General features: G+C 50.7%; 1 long non-coding RNA gene across 1 annotated transcript; it reads left to right on the top strand.

Annotated features, from left to right (window-relative positions):
• The first annotated feature begins 5,802 nt into the window (after positions 1-5,802).
• LOC148663035 (uncharacterized) lies at positions 5,803-14,823 on the top strand. The gene is made up of 4 exons (XR_015936404.1): positions 5,803-5,827; positions 8,095-8,168; positions 9,047-9,117; positions 13,996-14,823. It is a non-coding gene; the product is annotated as an uncharacterized LOC148663035 (long non-coding RNA).
• Positions 14,824-20,517: the final 5,694 nt, after the last annotated feature.

Here is a 20,517-nt window from a genome sequence, read left to right as displayed (position 1 = left end):
TCCAGGCGTAGTCTCTGCTCCTCATCCCCCCTGCGTTGTGTCTCCCACCCCGCTGGACAGAATCCTGTGGTGTCTTCATGCTTCCCTGAGCTCGTCCAGAAGCTGGAGAGGGCGGCCGAGCTGCAGCGGGAGCTCCCGGGGTCACCCGGCTCGTCCCGCTCGGGCTCGCCCGGCTCGTTCCGCTCGGTGTCGCCCCCCTCCTCGCCCGAGAGCCCCCTCCGCTCCCCGCCCCCGGCCCCCCCCTCCGGCCCCCTCAGGCCCCTGACCGCCCCGCCCCGCCGCCCCCCCTTCCTCGCCGCCATGCCCCTCGAGCCCCCCCTGCTGCCCGGGGCGGTGCCCCTGCCCCTGCCCCCGCCCGTCCTGCCCCCCATCGCCCGCCCGGCCCCGCCAGGCCCCGCCTGGGGCTCCCCGGTGCGGAGGGCAAGGAGAGAGGCTGAGATGTCTGACGAGGCAAGTGGGGCAGAGTCTGTCCGTCTATCCGTCCATCTGTCTGTCCGTCCATCTGTCCTTCTGTCCGTCTATCCTTCAGTCCATCTGTCCTTCTGTCCATCTGTCTTTCTGTCCTTTTCTGTCTTTCTGTCCATCAGTCCATTTGTCCTTTTCTCTGTCTCTGTCATCTGTCCATCTGCACTTCTCTCTTTCTGTCTTTCTGTCCTTCTGTCTGAGTCTCTGTGTCTGTCCCTCTCTCCCTGTCTCTCTCCCTGTGTCTTTCCATGTCTCCCTGCTCTCTGTCTGTCCTGCGTTGTCCCAGCTGGGCCTGTCTCCCTGTGTCTCTCCGTGTGTCTCCCTGCTCTCTATCTGTCCTGCGTTGTCCCAGCTGGGTCTCCCTCCCTCCTCTCTCTCTCCGTGTGTCTCCCTGCTCTCTGTCTGTCCTGCGTTGTCCCAGCTGGGCCTGTCTCCCTGTGTCTCTTCGTGTGTCTCCCTGGCTGTCTCTCTGTCTGTCCTGCGTTGTCCCAGCTGGGCCTGTCTCCCCGGCTCTCTGCCTTCAGCTCTGTTCGCCGATGTCCCGCCAGCCCGTCTCTCTCTCAGCCTGTCTTTTGACTTGCAGGAGGAAGAGGAGGTGGAGACAGCTCCTCCGGCAGGAGAGAGGAAAGAGGTCAGTGCTGGTCCCACCCTGCCTCCTGTCCTGTCTGTGGTGGAGTTTCGCCGTCTTGTCTGTCCCTGGGTCTCAGTGTCTCTCTCTCTTTCAGCCCTGTCTGTCAGTGTCTCTCTCGGCCTGCTGTCTGTCTGTCCCTGCCTCTCTGTCTCTCTCTCTTTCAGCCCTGTCTGTCAGTCTGTCTGTCTCTCGATCTCAGTGTCTCTCTCTCGGCCTGCTGTCTGTCTGTCCCTGCCTCTCTGTCTCTCTCTCTTTCAGCCCTGTCTGTCAGTGTCTCTCTCCTCCTCCTCTCCGTCCTCAGTGTGTCTCTCTCCTCCTCCTCTCTGTCCTATGGTGTCCAGTGGGTCAGTATTAGTGGGCTACACCCAGGCTCACTCACTGCGAGTGTGATCTCAGCAGAGTCTCTGTGCTCTTGGGACACTTGACTCACCTGTCTCTCTCTTTCTCTCCCTGTGCTGTCCCTCTCCTGCCCCCTCTCTCCCTCCTCGGACTCCAGCTGGAGGAGGTCCAATCACCACCTCCTGTGAGACAGAAGAAAAATAAGGTGGGTAATGCTCTGATCCTCTCTTTACTCCTGTCCAGTGTCCAGTCAGTGTCCAGTCAGTGTGTCTGTATGAACCCCTCTCTCTCTCAGTGCAGTGTTCATGTACTGGAGTGTCCAGTCAGTGTGTCTGTATGAACTCCTCTCTCTCTCAGTGCAGTGTTCATGTACTGGAGTGTCCAGTCAGTGTGTCTGTATGAACCCCTCTCTCTCTCAGTGCAGTGTTCATGTCCTGGAGTGTCCAGTCAGTGTGTCTGTATGAACCCCTCTCTCTCTCAGTGCAGTGTTCATGTCCTGGAGTGTCCAGTCAGTGTGTCTGTATGAACCCCTCTCTCTCTCAGTGCAGTGTTCATGTACTGGAGTGTCCAGTCAGTGTGTTTGTATGAACCCCTCTCTCTCTCAGTGCAGTGTTCATGTCCTGGAGTGTCCAGTCAGTGTGTCTGTATGAACCCCTCTCTCTCTCAGTGCAGTGTTCATGTCCTGGAGTGTCTAGTCAGTGTGTCTGTATGAACCCCTCTCTCTCTCAGTGCAGTGTTCATGTACTGGAGTGTCCAGTCCGACTCTTAACGTGACTCTCCTGTCTCTGCTTCAGAAGCGCCGATGCGCCTTTTTAAAGTCCCTGAGCTGCGTGTCGGTGGAGACAGAAGATCAGGACGAGCCGATGGAGGCGGCGGAGACCGTAGCTCAGGAGAGGAAGAGCGAGGGAGAGGAGGAGGAGGCTGCCGGGAAGAACAAAAAGAGGAAGAGGAGGTGCAGGTGAGCAGACAGGGGGGCGCCGCCCGGTCGTGTCTGTGATTCAAGGAGGAGTCTCCTCTTGCTGTTTGATGTCATGGTGACGTCTGTGTCTGTGTCCCTCACACCTGCAATAACAATATTCTTTCCAGGTTCCTTTCCTGGTTCTGTGCCTGATAAGATCTGGACTGGACTGGACTGGACTGGACTGGAGTGGACTGGACCAGAGCTGAGGGACACCAGACGACTGGACTGGAGCCTAGGGACAATAGGCTGGACTGGACCGGAGCTGAGAGACACCAGACTGGACTGGACTGGAGCTGAGGGACCCCAGACTGTGCTGGACCGAAGCTGAGGGACCCCAGTCTGGACTGAAGCTGAGGGACCCCAGACTGTGCTGGACCGAAGCTGAGGGACCCCAGTCTGTGCTGGACCGAAGCTGAGGGACCCCAGTCTGTGCTGGGCCGAAGCTGAGGGACACCAGACTATGCTGGACCGAAGCTGAGGGACCCCAGTCTGTGCTGGACCGAAGCTGAGGGACCCCAGACTGTGCTGGACCGAAGCTGAGGGACCCCAGACTGTGCTGGACTGAAGCTGAGGGACCCCAGTCTGTGCTGGGCCGAAGCTGAGGGACACCAGTCTGTGCTGGACCGAAGCTGAGGGACCCCAGACTGTGCTGGACCGAAGCTGAGGGACCCCAGTCTGTGCTGGGCCGAAGCTGAGGGACACCAGACTGTGCTGGACCGAAGCTGAGGGACCCCAGTCTGGACCGAAGCTGAGGGACCCCAGTCTGTGCTGGACTGAAGCTGAGGGACCCCAGTCTGGACCGAAGCTGAGGGACCCCAGACTGGACTGGACTGAAGCTGAGGGACCCCAGTCTGTGCTGGGCCGAAGCTGAGGGACACCAGACTGTGCTGGACCGAAGCTGAGGGACCCCAGTCTGGACTGGACTGGAGCTGAGGGACACCAGACTGGATTGGACTGGAGCTGAGGGACCCCAGACTGGACTGGACTTTTGTAAAGCATCAATAAAATGTTTTTAAAAAAAATCTGTTTAGCTTTTGGTTTTTTCCCTCCCCCCCCCGCCCCCCCAAGGTTGCTGCTGGGAGAGGTGTGAGTGGGGCCAGCAGGGGGCGCTCTCACCCTGTGGTCTGTGTGGGTCCTGATGCCCCAGTATAGTGACGGGGGACACTGGACTGTAAACAGGCGCTGTCCTTTGGACGAGACGTCAAACCAAGGTCCTGACCCTCTGTGCTCATTAACAATCCCGGGGTGTCTCTGGAGAAGAGTAGGGGTGTTACCCCAGTGTCCTGGCCTGATTCCCCCCCTGGTCTTGACCCATCATGGCCTCCTAATCACCCCCCCCTCTCTGAACTGGCTCCATCCCTCTGCTCTCCTCCCCACTGAGAGCTGCTGTGTGCTGAGCGGACTGGAGCATCATCCAGGTGGGGGCTGCACACTGGGGGGGCTGGAGGGGATCCCCCTGACCTGGGAAGAGCTCTGAGGGGAGGGTCCAGACTTATTAATTATTATTATTATTCGTGCTGCACTGGGCTTCAGTCCTGGCAGTGAGAGGGGGACTCTGTGATCAGGACAGATACTTATGACTGTATAATAATACACGATAGAAATGGAAAACAGGGTAGCGCTGTAGTCTCTTCGAAACGTTTTGAACTGCCAGAAGAAGTTTTCACAACCCGGACTCGTGAAGGTACAGGTCTTCTCCCATCGTCCCGAGCAAGGTGAGAGGCCACCCCCTCGGGGCGCAGTATCCCCGATGCACCCCCCCCCACCACCCAAAACGACACACACTTCTGTGACGATTGGGAGACCCCGGTTCGACCAGCCCCTGCGGTGGAGGAAACGACCCACTGGAGAGTGTAAGGATACGTTACGTCACAGACCGGCGGCGCTTGGGCGTGAGGAGTGTCGTTACGTTTTTGAAACGGGCACGTCAGACAAGATCTCTGAAAAGATCTCCGAAAAACCCAAACCTGTAAGTTTTTTTTATATAGCGCCTTTCACAACAAGAATGCCCCAAGGCCCCGAACAAAGGAGTTGTTCCACACCCCCGCCACCCTCTGTGTACAGTAGAGCCCCCTGTCCTGACTGGAGGAGCTCAGCCAGCTGTGTCTGGAGAGAAGCCAGGGTATCGGCTTCAACCACAGGGCTGGGCGGCTTGTTCCCCACCTCCACCACCCTCTGTGTACAGTAGAGCCTCCTGTCCTGACTGGAGGAGCTCAGCCAGCTGTGTCTGGAGAGAAGCCAGGGTATCGGCTTCAACCACAGGGCTGGGCGGTTTGTTCCCCACCTCCACCACCCTCTGTGTACAGTAGAGCCTCCTGTCCTGACTGGAGTGACAGTAGAGACGGGGTTCATGGTTTATCTGGAGGGGGACTTCGCTCCAACAAAACGCCCAGCCCTGCTGCTCCTACCTCAGACGGAAGACACTTTCCCCAGCTGCTTCATCGTCTTCTCCCTGCGGGAGACCGGCCGCCTGCCGGATCGGGGGGCGCTGTCGCTGGGGCGGGACGCGGCCCCGACGTCGAGGGGCTCACGGGGGGGGGGGCGCCCTGGTTGTCGTCGGCACCGGCGCCGCGTTCTCTGCCGCCGCCAGCACCGCCACCACCGGCGTCGGGCTGCGGGCCTCACCTGGAGACAACACACCGGCTTCTTTTAACAGATCACCTCGGGAATCGGGAACAACGGAGCTGTGTGCGGCCGTCTGTACGGAGGGGTTCAGCGCGGGGGGGCTCCGGGCTCGGGTCTGGACCCGGGGGGGGGACTGTCTGTGTGGAGTCTGCATGGTCTCCCTGTGTTCTCCGGGTCCAAAGACAGGCTTTTGGGCTAATTGGCTTCTGGGAAAACTGACCCTGGTGTGTGTGTCCTGTGATGGACTGGTGTCCTGTCCAGGATGTGTGAGTGAGTGTGTCTGTGTGTCCTGTGAGGGACTGGTGTCCTATCCAGGTTGTGTGTGTGTGTCCTGTGATGGACTGCTGTCCTGTCCAGGGTGTGTGAGTGTGTGTGTGTCCTGTGATGGACTGGTGTCCTGTCCAGGATGTGTGAGTGAGTGTGTGTGTGTGTCCTGTGATGGACTGGTGTCCTGTCCAGGGTGTGTGAGTGTGTGTGTGTCCTGTGATGGACTGCTGTCCTGTCCAGGGTGTGTGAGTGAGTGTGTGTGTGTGTGTCATGTGAGGGACTGGTGTCCTATCCAGGTTGTGTGTGTGTGTCCTGTGAGGGACTGGTGTCCTGTCCAGGGTGTGTGAGTGTGTGTGCGTGTCCTGTGAGTGACTGGTGTCCTGTCCAGGGTGTGTGAGTGTGTGTGTGTCCTGTGAGGGACTGGTGTCCTGTCCAGGGTGTGTGAGTGTGTGTGTGTGTCCTGTGAGTGACTGGTGTCCTGTCCAGGGTGTGTGTGTGTCTGTGTGTCCTGTGATGTGGCCTCGGCGCCATCTTTGCTGGTGAGTCAATTGTGACCGTTGCGGTACAATAAACCATCAATAAACCTTTTCCCACCCGACCAGTATTTCTGTCGCGGCCCACGTCCCTTACAATCGACAAACTATAAAAAAACAGTAGGCCTTCGCAACATTACACGCCATTTTTTTTTATTTTAAACGTCCGTTAGATACGCAGTTGGCTCGAAACCTGTCTTAACCTCGCCGGCGTCTTTATACCGGCAAGTGAATTTTATTTGGGGTCCCTCAGAATTGTGACAGAAATGTCAGTGAACCACAATAAAAAACGAACCTTTTTTTTAAAGGCGATCAATGGATTTTAAGAGTAACCGTGTAGCGACTGACGTAAGGAAAAAAAAGTTGTCTTTCCCTACGAAGACGTTTTGGTACAGGACTTTCTTTAAATATCAGTTGTGCATAGCGTTTTACAAAACGTTGATGATGATCCTGGAGATAATTGCAAAGGAAAATTGAGATAACTACCAAAACATTACGTGTGAAACGACAGGACAGAACTTTGAACCCACAAAGAAACAAAGGTATGAAATATTGCCTCGTCATGGGGGGTTGATAATTGTAATAAGTGTTCCTAATTTTCGTAAAGAAATGTATATTATGGGAGTCACACGTGAGATTTAGTGTATATACGTTTCATATTGTGCATATATACGGGGTTAAAAAGTGGAATGAGTATGATTATAAACTCGTGTGTCCTATGATCAGATAATTTTTGAACAAGCTTTGATTAGACAGGTGAAAAACAACATCAGATCCTTTTTTTAAATATATTCTCACGTCTGAATATCAGCTTCTACCCTCTGACCAACATTTCAGGGCTCCCAGGTGTAGATCCCAAATTAAAACAAATATTCATTTGTTACCCTTATTAAAACAGTTAATAGAAGTGAGTGACCAGGGTAAATAAAGGTGGGTCAGTGTAAACTGTTTATTCTGGACCAGACTTTGTCATGTGTGATATGTCATGACTTCTTATATTAAGTTTTATCTTTATATTTAGTTATACATGTGTAATAGATGCGATGTGTGTCCATAAAAAGGTTTCTCCAGGGGAAAATCAAGTTGGTTTTAAAACCGTGTTTCCTTTTTAGGGTACGTTTGCATTCCAAGTGTGGGGATTTTGTCTTTATGTCATATTTCGGATGTGAATCCGTGGTATTTTTGCCGAGACAAGTTGCCTTTCTTATACGTGGAGGGATCTGCTCGTGAGATGTCCGCTCGGTCCATTTCTGAGCTCAGTATAAGGTGTAGAAAGCATGACTGTCATCATAACCCGCCTGTCACCCTGGCCCGAGCCTGAAGCACGCCCCTTAGTGCAGGGTTAGAGGTGTGGAATAATGTTGTGACTATTGCTTCATCAATAACATGCTGATTGCATGTTTCTAGATGGGTATAACAGAGATCTCAACTACTGAGGGGCCTTATTAATAATTGCTTACACTTATATAGCGCTTTTCTGGACACTCCACTCAAAGCGCTGCACAGGGAACGGGGAATCCCACTACCGCCACCATTGTACAGCCCCCACCTGGATGATGTGACGGCAGCCATAGTGCGCCAGAACGCTCCCCACACAGCAGCTCTCAGTGGGGAGGAGAGCAGAGGGATGAAGCCAGTTCAGAGAGGGGGGTTATTAGGAGGCCGTGATTGGTAAGGGCCAATGGGAAATTTGGCCAGGACGCCTGGGTTACACCCCTACTCTTTTCGAGAGACGCCCTGGGATTTTTAATGACCACAGAGAGTCAGGACCTCGGTTTTACGTCTCATCCGAAGGATGGCGCCTGTTTACAGTATAGTGTCCCCCGTCACTATACTGGGGTATCAGACCGCAGGGTGAGCGCCCCCCTGCTGTCCCACTAACACCTCTTCCACCTCTTATTAGCCAATGAAAAATGGTAGCTTCCTCAGAGACACCACAGGAAGACAGGAGTTTGTGATGAAAGTTCGAGAGGGATGGCCACACCCTAGTTCGGTCAGACTCGGCTGTCGATATTTTAGCAATCACTCCTGACTCCTCTCCTGAAACACTGTCAATACTGCACGTGATCCCCCTCTCACCCTCGCGTCCCTCTCTCACCCCGTCTCCACCTGTGTAGCTGCCCCCCCTGGTCACTCCTCCTCGCTGTGCAGGGGGGGGTCCCAGCCTCCTCGTCTTCTGGCCAGGAGCCCTCAGCCAAGCGGGTTCAGCCAGATCATCACTCCATGATCCTTTCAGTATGCTAAATTCCTGGTGTTGTTTTTTTTCTCCCCAGAAAACTGACTGTTCACCCCACCTCTGCGCTAAGTGGACGATGAAGTCAGGTTCAAGTGTGCCTGGTGTTTACAGGTAATACTTCAGACTGGTCGGCCTCACCTCAGGGTGTCTGGGCGTTTGATATTATACAGTTGCAATGCTGAGATCCTGGAGATCCTGAGTGGTTTCCGGCGTTCGTGTGGAAACACAGCCCCACCCTCCCGCAGTGTCCAGTCCGCAGAATTTCCTGGAGACGTGGTCTCGTTGATGGGCGACCCCGCCAGCGAGAGACTAGCTGAGGCAGGATGTTCTGTACGGTTCAGTTAATTAGACATGCACAGATGTTGAGCTCATCGTCCTTTTAATTGTGCCATCTATGCTAACTATAGCCGAGATCGAACTATCAAGGTGACAGATCAATAATTTTAAATTAAATAGATGCATGATATTGCTAGCGCTGATGCAAGAGGCAAGTCAGAGGAACGTAACACAGAATGGATAGGAGTCGCAGTGAGTGAGAGAGGAATGAGCTAAATTATTTAAGAGGATTAAAACACTGAAGAACAGGAGACACAGTGAGAGAGAGGAGATCACAGGAAATACCTCAGTAACAAACAAACTAACACACAGGACAGGAGACACAGTGAGAGAGAGAGGAGATCACAGAGAATCCCTCAGTAACAAACACACAGGACAGGAGACACAGCGAGAGAGAGGAGATCACAGAGAATCCCTCAGTAACAAACCCACAGGACAGGAGACACAGCGAGAGAGAGGAGATCGCAGGAAATACCTCAGTTTTAAGTGCAGACAACCGGACAGGAGACAGAGTGAGGAAGAGTAAATGAAACACAGTAGGATTGATAGGAGATGGGTTATGAAGAGATGGGACACATCTCTTCATAAAGAGATGTGTCCCATCTCGCTGAACTCACTGGCTGAGTTAATTGACGCTGCTGTTTCTTTGGCAGATGAAGTCGGGGTCCAGAGTTTCGCTGACGTGGCAGAACCGTCTCAGCTCGGTCTCCTCCCATTCCTGCAGGTCAGTGCCCCTTCAGTCAGACCCTGTATTCGGGGAGACACACAGGGAAGTCGCACACTGTGAAAAAAGGCTCCAGAGACATCGCTGAACCACAGAATAGCTCCTGAGCATTTGTGCACCTTTTGGAATTCTTCACGTATAGTGAAAGGTGAAAATAAAACCAAGAATGGGTGACGCGTCTTTACACAGAGGCGGATGGGGAACAAGCTGCCCAGCCTTGTTGTTGATGCCGATACCCTGGCTTCTCTCCAGATACAGGTGGATTAAATCATGGGTCCAATTAATCACTAACTACCAGACAGGCTTGAAAAACCGAATGGCGTTCTCTCGTTTTTAACCTTTCTTCAATTCTTAGAAAACCTGCACGCAGAAAAAAAATAATTTGCATTTTTTTACTACTTCCAACGGTCAGGTCTGTGGGTATTTAAATCTGACTAGAATGTGTATTGTTCAAAATCTCTTGTTCACTATCAGTGTTGTTGTTTTTAGTGTCATTCTCATTACTCCTGTGGGTTTTATACTGTGGTAGAGAGTTAAAAAAGTCCTCACTTTGTGCTGCTCTCGGTTTGTTGACGGTGGCGTACTCCACATCACTGTTGGGTAGTGTGATGTCTGTAGAGAACAGGATACGGGTCAATACTTATGTTAACTTATACTATACAGGATAAGACTTACATTAACACCATACTGAACAACAGGGCTCACTGTTCACACGCGTATTGACACTGTTCAGATGACATGATTCACTGTTCACGCTTGTATTCACGCTGTACACAACAGCAGGACTCACTATTATTACAAATGTTCACACTTGTGTTAAAACTGGACAGAGCAGCAAGAAGTTATCATGATGTTTTATTTCTGCTAGTTTAATAGATAGAAGTAAAAGATCCTCACTTTGTGCGGCTCGGGGTTTGCTGACTGTGGAGTATTCAACAGCAGTATCTGTCTGTGTTAATTCTGCAAAGAATAAAACACGTGTTCTCACCCGTTAACACTGTGCAGAGCAAGAGGGAATTCAATGAGTTAACACTGTACAGAACCGGACTCACTGTTCACACTCGTATTGACACTCTACTGAACAACAGGACTCACTGTTCACACTCATATTGACACTGTACTGAACAACAGGACTCCCTGTTCACACTCATATTGACACTGTACTGAACAACAGGACTCCCTGTTCACACTCATATTGACACTGTACTGAACAACAGGACTCGCTGTTCACACTCGTATTGACACTATACTGAACAACAGGACTCACCGTTCTCACTTCTATTAATACTTTTTTGATCAACAGGACTCAGTGTTCACACTCATGTCGACACTTATCACACTCGTATTGACACTATACTGAACAACAGGACTCACCGTTCACACTTATATTGAGGTTCAGGTGGGTATCTGCGTCAGCATGCGTAGGCTGCAAAGGAACAAGTAATAGGTTTATTCCATGCTGACACCTGAAGAAGGCTCCACGGCCGAAACGTTGTGTTCTCTTTCTTCTTTTTTTTCAGCATGGAATAAACCTATAACTTGTTCCTTTGCACACTTATATTGATACTTTTTTTGATCAACGGGACTCACTGTTCACACTCGTGTCGACACTGTTCACACTCGTATTGACACTGTACTGACCAACAGGACTCACCGTTCACACTTATATTGATACTTTTTTGATCAGCGGGACTCACTGTTCACACTCGTATTGACACTGTACTGACCAACAGGACTCACTGTTCACACTCGTATTGACACTGTACTGAGCAACAGGACTCGTGTTGACACCGTTCACACTCGAATCGACGCTGCTCACACTCGTGTCGACACTTGACACTCGTATCCAGTAAGCCTTTGCTACCATTATCAAACACAGAAATCGTTATAATTGAATTTTAAAAACATGGCTAAGCATGGGTTTAAAGTATATTCAACAGTGCAGGTGCATTCAAAGAAATAGAGTTTCCCAAGCCCTCGGAAAGAATTACCATTTCCAAAGATGTCTAGTCTCAAGCATTAACATCCAAAGTACCTGTCTTAGCTGGGGCAGGAAGTTTGCCAAGCCACCTGAAAGAATTACCATTTCAAAAGATGTCTGTTGTAAGCCAGGTTCAATCATTACCATCCAAAGTATCGGTCTTCCCTTGGGGCAAGAGGGTTTCCTGTGTGTCTAGGATGTGTACTTCCCTTAAATAAAGGATGAATATGGGTACCATGGGTATTAAATCTCTCAAAGCTCAGAGTTAAACTAAAAAACCCTTGGTGAGTGTGTTATAACATGGATGGGTATTTATAGTCCAGTGCCTCCTATTTTACTAGAGATTCTGTTTGGGATTCAGAACTCGGGATCAAAATACTCCTAGGTACAGAGTAATTTACACACCTTCCTGCTACCATGATCAGAGCAGTATTAGATTAAATTTGTCATTTATTGAAAGCCCAGTTTTTAACAATCATTCACTTCTTGAATGAAATCTTTTGACAAGAGGTAAGACTTCTATTTTACATTTAAACCCATGTTTAGCTGTGTTTTTTAGATTTAACTGAACCAATTTCTGTGTGTGATAATGTCCTTGAATTCTGACAACATCACACTAAATTAAATGATATAAAACAGCTAATGTTTCTAGAGATAAAGTTTCTGGGATGCTTCTGATTACTTTGCATTACCAGGGACAGTTTAACTCACCTTGTACAGTACTGAAAGACCAAGATGCTTTTTTTTAAAGTTATTTAACATTTTATAGAACTTTGTCTACTATGGCAACATGATGAGCTTGGCCACTTATCTTAGGATAAAGATAGGATAAAGGTTTATCTTTTGCACCTACCTGCCCCCCAGGGAAGGCCAATGCTTTCTACGTTGATGGTTCCCTACAGTAGACTGTACCTTAACTTCAAAGGTAATGTATATTGACCCAAATCAGTTTTGGAATCCAATCTACTGACGAGATGGAGCACATCCTTTTTTCAGGATTTTAGCATCATATGTTTAGTATATTTAGTCCCTAATGCTGAAAGAAATGATCATAGAACATTTGGACACTTTGTGGGCTTGAAATACAAAGAAAATCATGTTCTATGGTACAAGATAAATACAAAACTTAAGCTTTTATTTTAATTAGATTTGTTGTTAAAGCATAAGCAATCATTTATTACATTAATATATGTGAAAATAACATTTTAGCATCATACGTTTAGTATATTTAGTCCCTAATGCTGAAAGAAATGATCATTTGTTTAACAAGCACGGGTCTGTCTCAAAGGATGCAGTGCTCCTGAAAGGGCTCTCAAGCCCTGCATTTCAGATGCCTAGCTGTATCCCTCAGAATGACTTCTAACCTTACCTGTGGTGTCTTCAGTCCCTATTGCTCAATGCATGGTGTACGTACTGCATACATGTGTCTTGAGAATGAGGAATGGGCCCCCGAGACAGTCATTTGCCTGTTTCACAAATGATCGTATTTTACTAAAGATTCTGTTTGGGATTCAGATGTGCATTCGGACAGCAATCCCTTTCAAGGAATGATACGTTCTGGATGAGGTCAAAGGTGCTGGAACACTGTATTTAGGATGTGTTTGTAGTGACTGTGTGTCTCCTGCTTCAACGCAGTGATATATAGATGTGCTCCTGTAATTTATTGGTACATGCCCAGGGCAGTAAGCTGTCTGAGGATTTATTTCCAGGCGGCATAGAGCAGTGAAGCAGTGAAGTAGTGCAACACACTGGATCATTATATTATTAGAATCTATTCTACTTAAATTATTACATTATACACAATTTGAGTTCATTTTAAAAAGTAAAAGGTAATGAAAGGAATGCATTTTCATAAGAAAGATAATACCGATATGCATGTGATAATCTTCCTTATATCATGTAGTGCGTCATTTGGACACTTTGTGGGCTTGAAATACAAAGAAAATCATGTTCTATGGTACAAGATAAATGCAAAACTTAAGCTTTTATTTTAATTAGATTTGTTTATAAAGCATAAGCAATCATTTATTACATTAGTATATGTGAAAATAACATTTTAGCATCATGCGTTTAGTATATTTAGTCCCTAATGCCAAGGACTCCAGCAGTCTTACAACCACTGCCCTTTTTGCCTCGCCAGACACGATCTCTATTCTGTTGTAATCCACGATGTTCTTCAGGTGATTTATCATGTCCTTCCTCGCCTGTTGAGAGGCCATCCTGATCTCTTCTGCCGTGCCGTGCTTCATACATGCCCTCTTCAAGTGAGCAGGAAGCTGATCAAAAGTATTCAGGCACATCTTGCACACCAGGGGAATCCTCGTGGGTTTCCTTTGAAAATAAATAAAACCATCTGTGTATAGAAACAAGCTAAGACTGATTTCTTAAATTATCCTTAATTTTCTCTCTCATAGTTTGAGCATAATGATTTTATTGTATTTATATAAGAGTTGCTCATTGCTCCAAAATAAATAATGGTTTCATAAAAAAGTGAACACTTATTTGGTCTCAGTCACAGACTTTCCAATAGAAGCCATTGTGGAGTTCAGCAACTGCAGGTCCTAGAAGTGGGGAAGGAATTTTAAAAGAGAAATTGAATTACAAAACAGAAGGAATGGCTGAGGGATCACTGAAATATATATATACAAATTCCAAAGACTGAGTCCATATCTCCTTTAGGTGAGGACAGACTGGATCAAACAAAAACAACATTTGAAGTGAATTGCAAATGTATTGAGTTGTGATGCAACTGTAACTTGAACCTAACATGACTGGGGCGTGCATTTTTGAAATTGCATTTTCACAGCTGAAATACAAAATGAAGCTGATCGCAGTCCAAACTCAAGGTATTGTTGTAAAACTAAATATTCAACATGTTTCTACCTGTCCCTTTTCAGCTCACTCAGAAGTCCACAGCCTGCAGCCTGGTGCCTCTCTGTCTCTGCCCCTCCACACTGCTGGTCCAGTGGAGGTGCTGTTTGATCCTGCAGGATCTGTCCAGTCTTGTATAGTCTTACTGAGCAACGCAGGGCTCCCTGGCCCCAGGTACGAACAGTGAGTGTCAGTGCAGAACAGCTCTCTGACACTCCGCTCCCTCACTCCAGCTGATCAGGGCAACTACACAGTGAGGGACCTTAAGGGAAGCAGTATCAGCACTGTGATCGTCACTGTGGGCGGTGAGCAGGTCTACAGTAGGGTCACTAGAGGGCTCTATATTCTTGACAGAGTGTGTTCTTCTATCATCCTCTGTCCTGATTGTCTTTCAGCTCACAGAGACACTGTCACCCTGCAGCCTGAAGCCTCTCTGTCTGTCCCTCTGTTCACTGGAGAGCCAGTGGGGGTGCTGTTTGATCCTGCAGGAGGTGGAAACTGGACCTCAGTGTGTTCTGTCCAGAACAGCACAGCCAGCTGTGTCCCCCAGTACAGTTTTTTTATTTTTGATGATTAGCCATATGTTGATTATAATATTGTACATAATGTATAATTTGAACTCGATATTTTTCAGGAGTGAATGATTGTATATTTCAGAATAAATTTCGAAACCAAATTATTGTCCCTCGATCTCTGTCTCTCTCTCGTCCTGCTGTCTGTCTGTCCCTGCCTCTCTGTCTCTCTCTTTCAGCCCTGTCTGTCAGTCTGTCTGTCCCTCGATCTCTGTCTCTCTCTCTCCTTCCTCTCTCTCTCTCGGTTTGTTTGTCCCTCAATCTCAATTTTTCTCTTTGCCTGCTGTCTTTCTGTGCCTTCATCTTTGTCTCTCTCTCTCCTTCCTTTCTGTCTGTCTCTCTGTCTGTCCTGCGTTGTCCCAGCTGGGCCTGTCTCTCCGGCTCTCTGCCTTCAGCTCTGTTCGCCGATGTCCCACCAGCCCGTCTCTTTCTCAGCCTGTCTCTTGACTTGCAGGAGGAAGAGGAGGTGGAGACAGCTCCTTCTGCAGGAGAGAGGAAGGAGGTCAGTGCTGGTCCCACCCTGCCTCCTGTCCTGTCTGTGGTAGAGTTTCGCTGTCTTGTCTGTCCCTGGGTCTCAGTGTTTCTCTCTCTTTTAGCCCTGTCTGTCAGTGTCTCTCTCCTCCTCCTCTCTGTCCTCAGTGTGTCTCTCTCCTCCTCCTCTCTGTCCTGTGGTGTCCAGGCAGTGTGTCTCTCTCCTCCTCCTCCTCTCTGTCCTGTGGTGTCCAGTGGGTCAGTATTAGTGGGCTACACCCAGGCTCACTCACTGCGAGTGTGATCTCAGCAGAGTCTCTGTGCTCTTGGGACACTTGACTCACCTGTCTCTCTCTTTCTCTCCCTGTGCTGTCCCTCTCCTGCCCCCTCTCTCCCTCCAAGGACTCCAGCTGGAGGAGGTCCAATCACCACCTCCTGTGAGACAGAAGAAAAAGAAGGTGGGTAATGCTCTGATCCTCTCTTTACTCCTGTCCAGTGTCCAGTCAGTGTGTCTGTATGAACCCCTCTCTCTCTCAGTGCAGTGTTCATGTACTGGAGTGTCCAGTCAGTGTGTCTGTATGAACCCCCCTCTCTCTCAGTGCAGTGTTCATGTCCTGGAGTGTCCAGTCAGTGTGTCTGTATGAACCCCTCTCTCTCTCAGTGCAGTGTTCATGTACTGGAGTGTCCAGTCCGACTCTTAACGTGACTCTCCTGTCTCTGCTTCAGAAGCGCTGGTGCATCTTTTTGAAGTCCCTGAGCTGCATGTCGGTGGAGACAGAAGATCAAGACGAGCCAATGGAAGTGGCGGAGACCGTATCTCAGGAGAGGAAGAGCGAGGGAGAGGAGGAGCAGGCTGCTGGGAAGGACAAGAAGAGGAAGAGGAGGTGCAGGTGAGCAGACAGGGGGGCGCCGCCCGGTCGTGTCTGTGATTCAAGGAGGAGTCTCCTCTTGCTGTTTGATGTCATGGTGACGTCTGTGTCTGTGTCCCTCACACCTGCAATAACAATATTCTTTCCAGGTTCCTTTCCTGGTTCTGTGCCTGCTAAGATCTGGACTGGACTGTGCTGGACCGGAGCTGAGGGGCCCTAGACTGGACTGGACCTAAGCTGAGGGTCCCCAGACTGGACTTAATCTGTATTGTAATTTTTGTTCTTTTGTTAAGCATCATTAAAATGGTTTAAAAAAAATCTGTTTAGCTTTTGTTTTTTTCCCTCCCCCTCCCTGAAACGAACGAACAGAGTCTGTCCTTCTCTTTCATCCCGGAGAGTTTGTGGTTGACGGATTGAGGCCGAGAGCCCTCGTCGTCGGCGTGCCACCAGTTGGCGGGGATATAGCAGGGGGGGCATCGTGTCCAATACTCCTTGAAACGAGACAGATTTCAAGCCACCTCCGTCTGAAGAGAAGGAAGTCGACCACGAAGTCCAGGGTGTCCTAGGAAGCTCTTTAGCCATCGTTTGCCCAGCAGCCATCTCACCCTGCAGCTCCCAGCTGGCAGCCCCCTCCCCACTGGAGCCCAGCAGGTGGGAGCCTGGTCAGTACCTGGAGGGGAGACTCCTGGGAAAAACTGAGGTTGCTGCTGGGAGAGGTGTTAGTAGGGCCAGCAGGGGGCGCTCACCCTGCGGTCTGTGTGGGTCCTGATGCCCCAGTATAGTGACGGAGGACACTGGACTGTAAACAGGCGCTGTCCTTCGGATGAGACGTCAAACCGAGGTCCTGACTCTCTGTGCTCATTTACAATCCCGGGGTGTCTCTGGAGAAGAGTAGGGGTGTTACCCCAGTGTCCTGGCCTGATTCCCCCCCTGGTCTTGACCCATCATGGCCTCCTTATCACCCCCCCTCTCTGAACTGGCTCCATCCCTCTGTTCTCCTCCCCACTGAGAGCTGCTGTGTGCTGAGCGGACTGGAGCATCATCCAGGTGGGGGCTGCACACTGGGGGGGCTGGAGGGGATCCCCCTGACCTGGGAGGAGCTCTGAGTGGAGGGTCCAGACTTATTAATTATTATTATTATTCGTGCTGCACTGGGCTTCAGTCCTGGCAGTGAGAGGGGGACTCTCTGATCAGGACAGATACTTATGACTGTATAATAATACACGATAGAAATGGAAAACAGGGTAGCGCTGTAGTCTCTTCGAAACGTTTTGAACTGCCAGAAGAAGTTTTCACAACCCGGACTCGTGAAGGTACAGGTCTTCTCCCATCGTCCGGAGCAAGGTGTATGGTGTCCTGGTGATTTCTCCCGTTTCGAATGGAGTTTAATGTCGCATTTCTACTTTATTAGAGAGAGGCACTGAACTTTGGGGAACGTGACATCCACCCAGTATTACTAGTAGGTTGATAAATATAAATGTTCTTTTTCAAGTCCCGCTGGGAATCGCACCGACGCTGCGGAGTTCGTGAACGTCCCAGACACCAAGAAAACGAGAGAGAGAAAAAAGGTCGTTTTCGGGGTTCAAGAAGCAACCCCGAGATTCAGGGAGTTTCCCCGCTGAGCTTACTCTGCCGAAAACACGCAGGTTTTATTTTTTTCCCGTGCCCCCCCTCACACAGGCCGTTTCTGTAGCGTGAAGTTGTGTTTTTTTGCGCGGCGGTCAGTGAGGGGAAAAATTGTATTTATTTTTTTCCCACGTTTTGAAACAGAAACAGCCGGGTGGTGTTGTAGAGAGGTTGACGTGCCTGGTTTTCCACGTCTGCGAAGCCCGTTTTTTTTTTTTTGGGGGGGGGGGGGTCGTGAGGTCCCACGCAGCGCTCGGAAAAGAAAATGGCGTTTCTTTTCCCCGCAGGACGGGGGGGGGAACCTGTGTTTTTTGGACGTGGCGTGGCCCGAAATTTCCGCCCTTGGCCGCTAGAGGGGGGTGGAGGTCGGTCTTTCTTTGACTTGGGGGTAGGGGGGGTGTCTATTTTACTGATCCCCACCCCACGGAAACCCGTGTTGGACGTGGGGGTGCTGAATGCGCCCTCGACGTGATTTTGTCTTTAAATTCAAGTGCAGCTTTTGTAACCCTTGGGCCAGAAACACCTGGACCCGTTTCCCCTGCCTGTCTAGACTACCGGGGTCGTACAGGGACACCCGGCTGGCCGCCGAGAGTTGGAAAAATAAAATGTCCACCCAAAAAAAAACAACAACCGTGAAAAATGTCGGCCATTTTTGTTTTGCGGCCGAGCCGTGAGCGCGTCGGGGGCGACGTCACGGAGGCGTCACAATGAGCCCCCTGACTTCACAGAGCGGCGGATTCTAGCGGGTGGCGGCGCCGGAGCCCCGTGAGCTCAGAGGAGTGAAGAGAGAAGAGGAGGAAAGCGCTATATAGTCTTTTCTGAACACGTGTTTCTTCCAATAAAGTTACTTCGACTTAGATCGTTAGTTTCAGCTTCAAAATCGCTCTTCAGTATCCCCGTGAAATCAGTAAGTCAGTCAAAAGTGCTGCTGGCGAGAAATAACAAAATAAGTGGAGAAATACGTTGTTTTTTTTACCGTTACTCAACTCTTATGGGTGTGATCGTGCTGTAAGAAGATATTGAGAGGAGGTGCACCTCTACACAGAGGGTGGTGGGGGTGGGGAACAAGCTGCCCAGCCCTGTGGTTGAAGCCGATACCCTGGCTTCTCTCCAGACACAGCTGGGTGAGCTCCTCCAGTCAGGACAGGAGGCTCTTCTGTACACAGGGGGGGGCGGGGGTGTGGAACAAAGCTGATACCCTGGCTCCTCTCCAGACACAGCTGGGTGAGCTCCTCCAGTCAGGACAGGAGGCTCTACTGTACACAGAGGGTGGTGGGGGTGGGGAACAAGCCGCCCAGCCCTGTGGTTGAAGCCGATAACCTGGCTTCTCTCCAGCCACAGCTGGGTGAGCTCCTCCAGTCAGGACAGGAGGCTCTACTGTACACAGAGGGTGGTGGGGGTGGGGAACAAGCCGCCCAGCTGTGTGGCTCCGCCCCCTCCCCTCCCCTCTGTGACTCTGCTTGTCTCGGCAGGACGATGGACCGACAGAGATGCCGCACGGCCGTGCGCGGTCGCAGCAGGACCCGGGCCCGGCGAGGCGTCGTAAGTCCACCCCTCCCGCCCGCCGTCCAGCGTCCAGCGTCCAGCGTCCAGCCCTCCTCCGACTGGCCTCTCCACCCCCAGCAGCGCTCGCTGTATTATAATAATAATAATAAACTTCACTGATAAAGCACCTTTCACACACATAGCAGCGCAAAGCGCTTGCCAGACCAGGTCTCACGGTAACACCTCTAGACGTGGAGAGACACTTCCAGTGGTGATCTTGACTGAGGACGCGCCTCGGCTCAAGAGACAGGGTCGCGGGTCCATTATAGCCTTCTGAGAGCACAGATTGCCTCTGGATGTCCCAGACTCTACCTGGACACACTGTACACACTCACCTGTCCAGACTCTCACTGGACACACTGGTCAGACTCACCTGTCCAGACTCTCACTGGACACACTGGTCAGACTCACCTGTCCAGACTCTTCCTGGACACACTGTACACACTCACCTGTCCAGACTCTCACTGGACACACTGTAGAGACTGCCCAAGGCCCCTAGTCTCGACACGACTGGGCTGGGCTATGTGGTCAGAGCTGTCTCGGAGATGGGCTGTTTGGCGTTTTCACAGGTCACACCGGTCAGGCCGAACCCGGACTGGCAGCGGGAGAGGTCCCGGCCCAAGTCCCGGTGCTTTTCCGTAAGTCTGACCCGGTCGCCTTCCGCGAGACTGGACCGGCCGCCCTGTGGTGGGCCCGGTGCCCCACATCTACCCTACAGCTCCCCACTCTGACCCCTAAACTCCCGATACCCTACAGCTCCCCACTCTGACCCCTAAACTCCCAATACCCTACAGCTCCCCCCACTGACCCCTAAACTCCCGATACCCTACAGCTCCCCACACTGACCCCTAAACTCCCGATACCCTACAGCTCCCCACACTGACCCCTAAACTCCCGATACCCTACAGCTCCCCACTCTGACCCCTAAACTCCCGATACCCTACAGCTCCCCACTCTGACCCCTAAACTCCCGATACCCTACAGCTCCCCACACTGACCCCTAAACTCCTGATACCCTACAGCTCCCCACACTGACCCCTAAACTCCCGATACCCTACAGCTCCCCACACTGACCCCTAAACTCCCGATACCCTACAGCTCCCCACACTGACCCCTAAACTCCCGATACCCTACAGCTCCCCACTCTGACCCCCACAGTCCTGATGGCCGAGAGGTCTCTGCTTGCTGTAGTGATTGAGTGAGCTCTGTGGACCTGACCTCTGTCTTGTGTCCTCGTTTCCAGCGTCTCCTAGTGGTCCGGCATTTCAGCAGGCCTGAAGGTGAGATCTGGGGAGGAGACAGAGCACCCCCTAACACCCCTGAGCTGGGTTACAGGGTAAGACAGCTTCTTACTGTTGGACACACCTGTCCACACTCTTTCTGGACACACTGGACACACTCGCCTGTCCGGACTCTTACTGGACACACTGGACACACTCGCCTGTCCGGACTCTTACTGGACACA

This window comes from Lepisosteus platostomus, chromosome 5 (assembly GCF_059453375.1).
Source record: "Lepisosteus platostomus isolate fLepPlt1 chromosome 5, fLepPlt1.hap1, whole genome shotgun sequence".
Lineage (NCBI taxonomy): Eukaryota > Metazoa > Chordata > Actinopteri > Semionotiformes > Lepisosteidae > Lepisosteus > Lepisosteus platostomus.
The sequence above is the reverse complement of the archived record's forward strand: the minus strand, read 5'-3'. Positions and strand labels throughout refer to the sequence as shown.